Source organism: Ambystoma mexicanum, chromosome 2p, assembly GCF_040938575.1.
Source record: "Ambystoma mexicanum isolate Mex_15411 chromosome 2p, UKY_AmexF1_1, whole genome shotgun sequence".
Classification (NCBI taxonomy): Eukaryota; Metazoa; Chordata; class Amphibia; order Caudata; family Ambystomatidae; genus Ambystoma; species Ambystoma mexicanum.
Genome location: NC_090923.1, coordinates 91973375 through 91986817, shown reverse-complemented (window position 1 = coordinate 91986817; position 13443 = coordinate 91973375). Strand labels below are relative to the sequence as shown.

The 13443-nt window shown below is 46.2% G+C and overlaps 1 long non-coding RNA gene across 1 annotated transcript in view; it reads right to left on the bottom strand.

Annotated features, from left to right (window-relative positions):
- Nucleotides 1–437: 437 nt before the first annotated feature.
- Nucleotides 438–13443, bottom strand: part of LOC138565834 (uncharacterized) — a 73716-nt gene continuing 60710 nt past the window's right edge. The window contains exon 3 of the long non-coding RNA XR_011301645.1: nt 438–555. This is a non-coding gene — a long non-coding RNA (uncharacterized lncRNA). The remainder of the gene's footprint in view (nt 556–13443) is intronic.

Sequence of the window (13443 nt, the reverse complement as noted above, 5' to 3'; positions counted from 1 at the left end):
CTCTAACAGCACCACCAGACTTAGCCAACCGCGAGTTAACCTCAAGAAAACTGGTGCAGCAAGTTTTAATTTTTGGGCCCCAGTTCTGTGGAACACACTTCCCTCTGACTTATGGAGAGTGCCTCAACTACGCTCTTTAAAAAACATTTGAAGACTCTCCTTTTTGACAAAGAACTTGGTTAATCTGCTGTAGCTCCTTCTGTCCCTTTGTATTTGTTTCCTGTTCTTCTTTTGATGTTCTGTTCTGTGAACGCCCTGAGGCCTTTGGGTTAGTGTGACTATATACCAAATAATATAGATAGACAAATACCTTCTTAAACATTTAATCAAGTTCAAATTTTTGAGTCACACAAAAGCATATTTCCCAGGAGAGGAGAGCTATATTTTCCACTTTGTTCATATTAGTCAGTGTATCAAATATTAGCACCTACCACTTACGTGTGAGATTTCTCCACCAGGGCATGGGGCGCACTCATGGCAGCAGATTGGCCGATCCTTCTGAAGGACCTTCCGGTATCCAGGAGGACAACTCTCACTGCACACAGAGCGAGGAGTCTGAGGAGAGAAGATGAAAGACACAGGTGATGATAAACACGGTGGTCGGTCAAAATACCGAAAATAAAATCTCGAACTGCAAAAATCTCGAATACAAAATCCCGAAAAAAAAAATATCGAATTATTTATTTATTTATTTATATGTGTTTTTGGGGTCAGGTAAGTAAAAAAAAAGGGTTAAAATAAAAAAAAATAGGAAAAAGGGTGGTTGGGGGGGGAACCCCCCCATTTCGAGAAAAAAACGTCATAAAAAAATTCGATATTTTTTTTTTTCGGCCTTTTGTTTTCGAGATTTTTGTTTTCGGTATTATCACTATAAACCGATAAACACAGAGCGAGTGGTCAGAGTAGGAGAGGATGGTGTTGCCGGGACTGGGCCTGGAAAAGACACGCAGGAGACCGGAGCTTGGAACACAACTTTCTTTATTCAAATACAACTTAGAACTGAACAGCGTTCCTATCACCCATACACTCCTCCCATTTGCCCCTATGTCATTAACCTCTCCTTTCTCTGTCTTAGGTCGCTTTCCTTAAAGCGACAGGACGGTAACAGATGGCGGCTGACACAGCTGATAATAATAATGTGAGGGGCCTGAGGAGGAAAAGATGGAGACTATGTGCCAATAACACAGAGCAAGGAATCACTGGAAGGGGAGATGGGGATACATATGATAATGACACAGAGCAAGGAGTCTGAGGAGGGGGCGATGAGAATACATCAGAGAGTTACATAGAGCAAGGAATCTGAGGGAAGATGAAAGACGGAAGTTGATGATAAACACGGAGCAAGTGGTCTGGATAGTAGAGGATGGAGAACACAGGTAATAATAAAACAGGGGTATATGGAGAAACATATGATAATGGAACAAAGCAAGGAGTCTGTGGAAGGGGATGTGGGGACACATCTGATAAAGACATAGAGCACGCAGTCAGTCGGAGGTGGGGAAAATGGAGACACAGGTGATAATAACAGAGCAAGGGATATGAGGAGGGAAAGATGGAGGACACAGCTGATAATAACATAAAGCAGTGGTCCGAGGAGCAAGCAATGAGCTAATCATTTGATGGTAACATCCGGAGGAAAGAATGGAGGGCTCAGGTGATCACACAATGTGAGGGGTATCTACAGAGAAGATTGAGAACACAGGTGGTAAAAACATACAGCAAAGGGACTGAGGAGAAGAAGATGGAGGACAATGGTGATGATGCCAAAGAGTGTGTGGTCTGAGGTAGAAGTGATGGAGGACACAGGTGCAAATAATGCAGATGGACAGGTTTGAGGAGAAGATAGGGGACCCAGGTGATAATAACAATGAGCTAGCGGTATAGGCCGGGGGCATGGAGGATGAAGCTCATAATACCACAGAGTGTTCGGTCATACAAGGTGAAGATGGAAGAAAAGGTTTGTAACCAGCCGAGAAGTCTGAAAGGAGGGAGGTCCTATTTGAAACTAGAGTGGTGGGTGTCCAAAGAGGTGTAAAGACACAGATGATATCACAGCATTGGTTCTGAAGAGGGGGACACAGGTCCTGATACAGCGAGGGTGGAGGACACAGGACATAACGGTCACAAGGACATGAATCCACAGACAAGAGAATGTTGAGTTTTATTTCCCATACTGTTAATTCCTATTTTAATGGTTTCCTGGAGTTGACTAGTAAAATAATAACATATTTGTATTAAACCATTTCCCACAGTAAATCCCTCCAGAACGGTTGGCAGGTCTCGTCTCTTCCTTCCACCCTCTGCCCACTCCCAGGATGCGTGGATATAGCCGAGATTCTTCAACCGCTACTTAGGGAAAAATGAACAGTGCCCAAAACCTATGCCCTTCTTGGAATTGTCAGGATTACTTCCCTGATGGAAACCCATCGAACAAAGATCCAAGTGAAAAAGAGTGATTCTCCCCAACAAACAAGTGTAAGCACAGGTGTCCTTCTTCTCAAGTTTCTTAAGTTCCAGTGGATTTCCATTCTCAGAAACTCATAGTCTCAACACCAATTGGCTCTTCTCCCCTCCCGTATAAATTGTGCTACTTAAGTGTTTACAGCCACCTTATGTGTAACTGTAGGTAGTTGAGTAAACATTGGGTCTCCTCTAGTGAGTAGAGGGACCAGGGGGCTCCCAGGCTTAGTGTCCTGGCTTGCCATCACTTCAACACCTCTCTACAGCTGCACTTCTCCTGCTACTCCTCAACGCCACACTGCATGCTCATTCCTCCCTCCACTGTGGGTGCAACACCTTCAGATTGGAGGATTCACCCTTTCTTTTGACCTTTGGCTAGACACTCCCTCTTAAACCTGCCTGCTCCTGCTGACCACCACCTTTTAATGCATAATTTTGCTTCTCCTGGCAATCGACTCCAACTTCCTGCAAAGGACCAACCTCCTTATGCCGTTCTACTATCAAATCCATCTGATATTCTCCAACCGCCTGCATATGACTAACGTCCTCCTGCTGTTCTACTATCTCATCCATCTGATATTCTCCAACTCCCCATATGACAATCTCCTTCTGCCATTCTACTATCACACCCATCTTATATTCTCCAACCTCCTGCATATGACCAACCTCCTACTGACGTTCTGCTATCAGATCCATGTGACATTCTCCAACCTTCTTTAAACAGCAACCCCCATTCTCTTCCAGATGTGCCTACCTCCTTCTAATAGAAACCTCCAATCACCTCTCGATATTCTGAAACCTCCTCCTCTGTTTGTCTGTGGGCTTCGGGTGCCCAATGAAAATCTATGTCCTCTCCCCAGATAGTAGAAGCTGGTGCTATGAGAGGTGAGAAGAGGGGTGTAGTGAGAGTTGAGAAGAGGGATGCAGTAAGAGAAGAGATAATCAATTGTAATGAAAGATAAGAAGAGCAGTACAGTGAAAGGATACGTGAGTGTGTGAAGATCCAGGCAACAGAGGAGTAATTAAGGGAGAAACAGGTGTGCCTCAGCAAAGTGCCTTTCAAGTGTCCTGCCAGTATTCAAGGAAACGCTGTCTCTCTGCATCAGTGTTGGAAATCTTCGAGAGATTTATCATGTGTATGCTTCATCCTCTCTCCTAGTGAGACCCCAGCACTTTTCTGGACCTTTTTCCTTCAATCCGGAATGAGTGGAGCCTTTTTCCTCTCATTAATGTTTTTAGGCTCTGTTTGTTGGAAATCTATCCTTTGTATTCTACCTTTACTATGGAGTCTATCTGCTCCATAGCTCTTAAAGGCATGAGTGTTTTTACTACTGCAGCACACAGCTCCTTAAGGGCTGTGTTGGTGGGGACCCTTAGGGTGCTCCTTTAAGATTATCTTTCTATATCCTCAAGTAAATGCAGTTCTTAAGGATAGAGAGATTGGCACAAACCACCTTCAGTGGAGTGCCAAGGGGATACCTAGTATCCCCTTCTCTCTGCCCCTGTGACTTTTTAGTCACATAGACAATCACCTAGTTATGGCTGGTGGTAGTGGATGTGTTCTACCAACTATTGTGTATTTTTTATACTGCAGGATATGTCCAAAACCTCGGTAGTGCACACTAAGGGCACCCAAGTACCAACTTGGGAACCAACTTCTTTTTTCACCATAACTAGCATGGTTGTTCTTTGTTAGCCCTTTTCTTCTATCATTCTGGGAGTGGGAGGTCTATGTGTGTGTTTTGCCTTTGGCAGGCACCCTTGTGTATCCCCACCTAGGCTGCAGAGTGTCTGGGCAGGCAGGAAGTGGGGGAGGAGTTTTCCACCCCCCTGTCCTTTGTCTGCCAGAGTGCCTGAATAGGTCCAGCTCCCACAGGGGGTATGGCTGTCCTGATTGGACAGCCAAACGCTCCTTTCTGTAAAATGCGGAGAGAGATTGCAGAGGAGTGTGTGTGTTGGAACTGTATAAAAGTTGCGGCTTCTAGAGTGAAAAGCAAGTCTATCACTGGAAGCTTAAGTAACCAAAGAAGAAGATGACCAGAGATGCCTGCAGACCCTTTGTAACACCATGAAGCGATCACTGCTGTCCTGACCCAGTTATCTGAGCGACAGAGGAGGTCCGAAGAGGACAACTCCTTCCTTCTGGCTGGTGGGACCAACAATTCCCAAGACGAACTTTGAAACAAAGCCATCTCCTGAGGTCCTAGGAGTTTCAAGAGCTGCGGAACCCCAATACCAGGAGACCTGCTGCCTATTTCGAGTGCATCATCGTGGAAAGGCCGAATCCGTTTAATCTTTGCTGAACCCGTATGGACACTACATTGATCTGATCCCACTCGCCAAGACCCCCGCAACAGAGCATGAGACTGCAGGAAGCCAGGAAGATTAACTTGGTGCTGCACCAAGGCACCAAAAACCGCAGAGTGATCCCGGGAGTTGCTGAAAGTCGTGCTAAAGGTCCTCTCTCGAGAATGCTGCAAAGAGACTCCATCCATTGTCCTGCCTTCAGTCATCAGTCCAAGGAATCCAGAGGTCAGGTCCAGAGCTGCAACAATGCAGAGCATCTAGCACGAACATTTTCTTCTAACCTAAGGTACTGTGGGGAAAAAGGTATTGCTTACCTGATCCCAAGAAGTCACTCCAGGGCAATCCCCTCTCACCTCAGACCCAAGCTGCTGCTTGTGTCCCCTTCTCAAGTCTGTTTTAAGGTCTCCCTTGTTAGTTGTTAACTTGCTGCTTCAATAACACTAGAAACTGGAAGAAATCCACAGGAACTCTTCGTAATTCACTGCTTGTCAAGACTTCAAGCCCTCCCCGAACTGCCTTCAACTAGGGTTGCGTTTTTGGACTGTAAAGACTTACTTGGTGAAGAAACCATCTCTAGAACCTTGAACTAAGCATATGTTACACAAACTAACCATTTTCCTCCCTTTATTTGTAGCAACGTTACAAAAAGGAAAAGACCACGTTATCGTATTATGGGTTATTGCACACTCATGCGGTTTTCAACGGTTTATACGGTAATGCATTTACTCTGCATTTACTCTGCAAACACCATGGGGCTGATTCACAGAATTTGAGTGCTGAAAAACAGGGATTTGTGCGCCATTCTGCCCGCAAATCCCTGTTTAACAAATGGGGATTTGCGGGCAGAATGGCGCCCACATCCCTGTTTTTCAGCGCACAAATTCCATGATTCAGCCCCTATATGTGTTTGCAGAGTAAATGCATTACCATATAAACCATTAAAAACTGCATGAGTGAGCAATAACTGATCATAGGTTAACATTGTCTTTTCCCTTTCTAACGTCGCAGGCAATGTAAACGCGAACAAACACAAAATTGAAAGTGCCCTTTGAAGTGTATTATCAATTAATCCTAAGTGTTCTCATATAAACGTCTGAAGTATTTAAAGTTATTCTGGTGTAAATATAATAAATATAGACTTTTTTTATATAACTATTAGTGTAAGTGCTTCTTTGTTGTGCCTGTCTAGCTAAGATTCCGTGTACTTACTTAAAGCTTGCATCTTCCTCTTGAGATACGCCTGACTACTCTGCCACTCTACCAAGGCCCTGAGTTAGTACAGCCTGATACTAAGAGCTGGGGATCTACAAACCACTCGGATAGATTACTAAGTTCTTACTGCCAGTAGGGCTTTAGGAAAACTCCTCTAACAGAAATATTGGCTGTTTTCCTCGCAGAGCCGTTACCCCGCCTCCAACCCACATGCAGCTACTAAAGCCAACTTGCATGCACCTTGCGCATGTGCCTCAGCAAGTGTCTTTCAAGTGTCTTGCCAGTTCGGCAGGGAAGTGCTCGAGGGGCTGCCTGGAGCAATTGGTGCCTCCCAGCTGAAGTTGAACTCGGAGGATCGCTCGCAGGGTAGAGCTAAGTACAAATTAACATAATACACAGTTAATGGTACGCACGGCAGGGCCTTAAAACCTTCAGCATTATATCAGTTGATTACTGTCTACTTCTTCAGACTCACTGCAGTTTATTTGGATTGCTGTTACTTGTTCTTGCTTTAATTTGGAACCCGTGGCTAGTCTAGTGGGGTTTTGATTACCATTCTATCTGCATGGCTCCCACTTTAGGAAATAAAGCCCTAATTTAAGAGACTGTGGTTGATTTGACTGCAGCAAAAGAGAAAGGTGACCAGACGAGATAGTCGTTACAAGATTCACTTACCTCGAATACCATTGAGTTGTCTGTCGGCTTGGGTGATTTAGGGCCTTTATTTTAAGCAGGCATTCAAGATAGCCTGGCCCGCTCTTAAATGGTGGTCGAGCGACTAAGAGCAAGGCAAGCAACTATTGTCCAACAAAAATCCCTAACTATTTTGGTAAAGTAGTGTCGGGAGATTTTAATAAGTCTTAACCTACTCCCTTTACAAACGATAGAGTTATTCTGCTGCAATTAACACAAGAGTGAGAGGAGACCGCAAGTCAGTGCAACACCCCAGTGTGTGTATGTGTAAGTGGTTCCATTTCCTTATTACCTCAAGCTACTCAGGGGGAAGTGCAGAAAGCATCGAACTTGGCAAATAAGGAAGTGGGGAATATCATTACATGTCAAGTTCACAATCCCGTTTCCTTGGAACAGGCTTTCATGGGGGATCAAAGAGCCTGGAACATGAGGGCTCATTGGGTTCATCGGGATCTACCGTGCCTACTTATCCAGACTAACGAAGGACTACTCAGTGGCCTCAATAGCCCACGACCGTGGGGGGCAGTCCGCCCCATTATCAAACGGCAATGATATTCCTGTGAAAGCCCTACAAATCGCTCAACGGACAAATTAATGAGCAAACATCGTTAATATCCATTTTATCTGCAAAGATATAATTTATCGAGGGCTTTATAACAGGGTCCAATTCTCAGCAGGGTGTTCGAAAAGAGGACCTAGAAGGCCTATCAATCCAAATAGAAAAGGATGTTGTGACTTCTGTTGTGTTTAACGGAATGAGGCCTTTCTTGCAACCCTTAACAATCATTGATATGTCTCAAGAAAGATCTGTACATCAAATGAGTCTTCAATGCCTGCACGAAGATCTAGGATGGAAAATGCAGAAAATCTGCCAAGGCAATTACCACAGATCCAGGTGAGATTGTTAGTGTTGCAGAGACCCGTACTCATATTAGATGTTTCAAACATCTAACCCCTATTTCAGGCACAATGAAGGGGAAGATTAAATCAAACCCGTAGAAAAGCTGGGCGGAAGGCTAAAAAGTCAAAAATTAGAAAGCCCCAATCAAGGCTATAAACAAGGGTTCCAGAAAGTTTCTTCGGACATTAACCACTAGTGATGAGCATTGCGGCATGGTTAAACTAAATGAGGTGGTGTCTTGCCTATGGAAAAAACAGACACATTTGATACAGCAAGTGTCAACACATGATAGATCTACCCTTGTCTCTCCAAATATAGAAGCTACCATGGATTATGATCTATTAAATGTTTAAACTTATTCTGATTATGATTAATCCAAAGTCCAATGATCACAAGCATCTCTACAAGTATCCCATGGGTAGTTTATCTCACAAGACCTTTATTTATTTATTTATTGTGCATTTGTTAGGCACTTATACAATTAAGTCAATTCTGTTTCGAAGCGCCCACAGGGCAGCAGGGAGGAAATAGGGGATTGAAAAAACAATGAATACAATGGAAGATAAAGACGGACCTACTATGCCTCGTGAGTATTCAGAACGTGCAAGTGCAGTGAGAAAAGGGGAGATGGGGGTGAGGGTAAGTGCTGGAATGTCCATGCTTGTGGGTGAGCTGCAGATGAAGTGCATAGTATGGTAAGTGCTATTGGGTAGAAAGTTCAAGCCTACAGAAGTGAGACCGGTGGGTGCCAGGGCAAGTGCTGTGAGGTAGGCACAGAGGCTGGGGCGACTGGTTATGGGATGACAGGTCCCTGAGGGATACATAAGGGCTCTGGCCACCAATCACAGCGACTGTGAGATTAGCAGAGGAGGGACGAAGGGAAGGAAGAGGTGAAGAGGAAAGTCTTGAGGGGTTTCTGGAATTTGAGGAAGTACTGCTCAAGATGGCAGGGGAGGATGTTCTATAAGAGGGAGCCAGCTGAAGAAAGTGATCAACCTCCGGCCCTCTGTTTTGCGAAGCGCTTTACACGGAGAGTTAGTGCCAGAGGACTGCGGCGGTCTAGAGGTAGAGTATTTAGTAAGAAAAAGTTGCAGATAACCTGGTCCCAGACAGCCTTGTGGATGATGCAGAGGGATTTGAATTTAATCTGTGCGGCATCCGGGAGCCAGTGAAACGTTTTTAGGGCAGGTGAGATGTGGTCCCTGGGTTTAAGGCCAAGGATAAGTCTTGCTACCCTATTCTGGATTAGCTGGGGGAATTGTAAAGTGGAAGAAGGTAAATTCAGGAGAAGGCTATTGCAGAAGTCAAGCCTAGAGAGAACCAGGGCTCGGGTAACATTGAGCTTCTGGGGGAAAGTGAGAAAATGGAGAATTCCTTTGCGAAAGAAGAGTTGAAAGTAGGACTTCTTGGCAAAGTCCTGGGTATGAGGGAGGAAGGAGAGAGATGAGTCGTACATGACTCCAAGGTGTCTGGCTTCAGAAGAAGAAGCAGGGGGAGAGCCCATAGAGGATGGCCAGACCAGGGGGCCCAATGGGAATGATCTCAGTCTTGCTGGCATTGAGGGAGAGTTTGTTAGAAATACATCAGGTCTGGATGGCAGATAGGCAGTCAGGGATGATGGAAGATACAAGAGGGTCAGCAGGATGGTTGAAAAAGAGTTGTGTGTCATCTGCGCTAGCTGAGAAAGGTAAGTGTTGAAGAGGCAAGGGGAGATGTTTGAACCCTGGGGGACATCACAGGTGGGGAAGGAAGTAGGTGAGGAGAAGGTGCCCAAAATGACTTGGGACGAGCGGTCAGTTAGGAAGGATGCCCGCTCCGAGATACCAAGGGTATAATGGAGCCGTTTTATGAGGATGGAATGGTTAACTGTATCGAAGGCAGAGGATAGATTGAGAAAGATGAGGACAGCTGGAGAGTTAGAATCCAGAGATTGGAGCAGTTCTTCACGGTTGTTCAGAAGAGCAGTTTCCGTGCCTCTGGATGCTCGGAATCCAGACAGATGGTCATGGAGACCACCAACAAGTTCAGTGTGTGAGGTGTGTATGGAAAGGCCAGCTTCTCCAGCAGTTTTCCAAGGAAGGGAGTGATAGACATAGGGTGGTAGTTGGCTGGACAGGTAGAACTGCTGAAGATGTTCTCAGTAGGGGGCACACATGGGAGTGTTTGAGAGAGGATGGGAAAGATCTAGTGGCAAAAGAGTGGTTGCAGAGATCAGCGAGTACAGGGGCATGTAAGAGAGGCATGGTGCCACAAGTAGACACTGACACAAGATTGCAAGTTTCAAAACCTTTATTTGTATAATTTTAATTGGGGTTGGGAGAACTCCTAGCTTGCCCAAATACTTAAATGGGACTAATCTCAATCATAAACTAAAGAAAAACACAGTCCTGTTCAGTCTTGTCAAAATAATAATGGCCTATGCTAAAAAAATCTAACACCTGCCCTTTCTCTAAGATAACAATTGGGTGAAGGGATACGGATTGAGTCAAAAGAAAATCAGTGTAAAAATGTCAGTATGGTTAAGTAACCGTCTCTCCCCTCATTTTGCAGCACGTGGTAAGGTGGCACATTTAGCTTGGGTGACACACTTTGGCTCCAGACACACAGATGCAGTTCAAATATCGTAGACTAGGGCCTGCTTGGCCTGCCATGATCAAGTTCCTCTTTTTGGCAGATCAACAAAATTACCACAGTTCAAAATCGCGGATCAACTTCTTCTCCAGAAGTACACTTTCACCCAGGGCTCCCTATGCCGGCCTCAGACATTTATATCACAGTTCATGGGGTTCCTTTCCCCAAGCTTTATGTCACATTCATTAGGCTCCCCTCTGTCGGGCTCAAGCCTCTCTTTTACTTTTCCTACTGTCAAAGACTTTCAAATGTGCAAGGATTTTTCTATGACCTCTACATGACCACTTCGACTTTTCTTCTCATTTGTCTTTCCCTTTATAGCATAAACATTCCTTGAATATAAAAAAAGAAAGTTCAACAAAATCTTCACCAAATGATACTTTCTTGCAATGCCTTCTGGTACTTGCAATTTTCACTCTCAGGCTCCCCTCAGTCTCATGCCTTGTTGCCTACTTTCTCCATATATTTCTTGTCTGCGTGATTTCACAAAGACCTTCGATTATATCGCGTCTTACGGTATTACCACTTTGCTACTTGGTATTGCGCTGTGCCTTTAACCATGAACAATATTTTTTAATCGCTTTCCTCACGGTTGCCGTCTTACGCACAACCTTCCCTTGCCACTTTTTTGCCGTTACAATCTTTGTTTTACACAAACCGGTCTTACAGGGAATTCACTTCACTCACCGGCTATGTGAACTCCTTGCGTTTGCTCACGGCTCTGTTCCTGGAGTCAAGGTTTGCAGTGCACAGTTGGTGGCTTGCCTCCCCAACTCTGTCGTTCACCTAGGAGGGTTGCTGATAACGTGAAAACACCATGCAAGTTTCCTCTTTCCTTTCAATCTGTTAGGCGATCCTCTGCACACCAGGCCACTACACATCAGAACACTGCTCACATTCCCCCAGCATCCCCTCCCAAGCTTCGAGGCTCATGTGATTCGGTGAACCCACAGAACCGAAAACTCCGTACCAGCTTTAGTGTACGGGCTCGATTACAACCCTTTCTGCATTGGCAATTGCCTTGGAGAACATATAGCAGAAGGGGCGGCGTTTCGTCTTCACGTCGGTCATGTGATTCACTGTGGCGTTCCTCACGTGATCTTGGTGGACGTCACATGACTCAGAGAAGTCACATGACCCAGGGACGCTCAGTATAAAGGTCTGAGAGACAGAACGCTCATTGCTTCTCAGCTGGCTTCAGACCCTGTTTGGCGTTACTACTTGCTCCTTGTTATCTTGATCACGGAACTCTACCTCGGACTCCCTCGGACACCCCTTTTGTACCTTTGCTTGGAACTGTTGACCTGTTGCCGGATTTTGGACTTCACCTCGACTTGTCTTTGGATCATCCCTGGTTATCTTGCTGAACTTCTACGCCCTTTCCCTTCTTGGGATTCAAGTCAAGCCCTCTCTCCTACAGGTGGCTAACCCGTCATCCACGCTAACCTGCGGTTCTACCATTCCAGGGACCGCCGCATCATCTGAGTCTCGAACCTCTCTACTAGGTTACCTGGGTCACCCTTACACCAGATAGGTAAGACACTTTAGATCCTTTTGTTTATCTGACTGTATTGTGATTGCCTGGTACTTAACCCCGTTCCTTCTTGACAGCAGCATCGGTGTTCCAGAGGCTCCGTGGATCTGGGAAGACATCTCCCACCTGTGGCCTCAAAGGTCGCACAGCGGGTTTCTATTTAGTTCCCCTGTGCGTCACTTGGGGACAGAGGACTCATCGGTCTACACGACACTCAAGTCAGAACACAATCAGCCTTTCATCCGCAATCTTCAGGATCCCAGGCAGGTAAAGACCTCTCACAGGGAGGTTCTGGATTTCTCTCCCCCTTGCTTCCATCCCTCAGTCTGTCGTCCTGCTCCACCTGGTTTGCCATCGCCCTGGAAGAACTGCTGAGTCTCACCTTGCTCAGTGTGGCCCAGTGTTCCACCTTTTATTTGTGTGGGGAGAGTTAATATGTGTCAGGTGTATGCAATTGTGGTCACTTGCCTGACCATATTAACGGGACATCTCAAGTGTAACGTATAAGTGTCAATCATTTTCCTCTTAGATCTCCTCTACCTCGGCTTAGTATTTGTGTGGGAAAGAGGGGGACTGGGATGTTGAAATAACCTAGGATGGGATTGGGCTATTGGAAAGGGAGGGGCACCAGGTCTCAGCATTAGATGTTTCACCCCCACTCTCCGAGGACCCCTCACCCTGGTGATCCTCCCATACTGTTCCACCCCCAGGGTCTGGATCCAAAGGCGATGGATGTGCCCTGGCTCCTGAACAAGAGACCTCAGGGACTAGACGGTGAGACACCCTCTGGTTTCTCACAGGCAAGAGAGCCAAAGTTGTCCTTGATGGTTCATTGAGCGGACAACTCTGGTGACTCCTTCAGGTCAGACAGGAGAGAAGGAGGGGAGAGAGGAAGAAGGAGGGTGAGAAGCCATAGGAGGCAAGGGTGTGCGGGAGGGGTTGGGCGGAGGCTAGCAACGGTGCTCAGGACGTCCTGAGTTTTAGTGAAGTGTGTGGCCAGTGCGTTGCAGAGGGCATGGGACGGAGAAGGGGAGGAGGAAACTGCAGAGGGTTGGCTAGTTCCCTGCAGATTTTAAAGAGTTCAGCCATGTTGTGGGATTCACCCGATACCTGTGCCTGGGTGTGAGCCCTCTTCTTGCCATGGATGGAGAGTCTGTATTGCCTTTGGAGCAGGCAGCAGTCCAGTTTGTCAGAGGGTGAGCCTGAGGTTTGCCACTTCCGCTCCACAGCTCTTCATTTGCGTTTAAGGGCTGCAAGTTCAGAGTCGTATTAGGTGTTACGTTTGGAGGCGGGTATCAGGTGGATCCTCATGACTGAGGAAAGAATGTCCAGGGCGTTGCTAATAGACAAATGGAGGTTGCTGAGAGCAGAGTCGGTGGTAGAGTCTGGGGATGGAGGGGAGGGGGGATGAAGGTGGATGCGAATGCAGCAGCTGACACTCGTTTCATCAGACGGATGTCCGTAAAACGAGTTTGGCAGGCATTTTGGTGGGGCGGTCAAAGGGCCAAGGAGACCCAGGATCGAGGAGAGGAGATAATAGTCTGACCAACAGAGTGATGTGATCAGAGGGTGGGGGAGAGGTTGGAATGGATGAGGGCATCCAGAGTGTGTCCAGCCGAGTGGGTTGGGCTAGAAGGGAGAATGGAAAGGGATAGTGATGTGCAGAGGTCAAGGAAGAGAGTGGATGCAGGGAGTTCAATTGGAT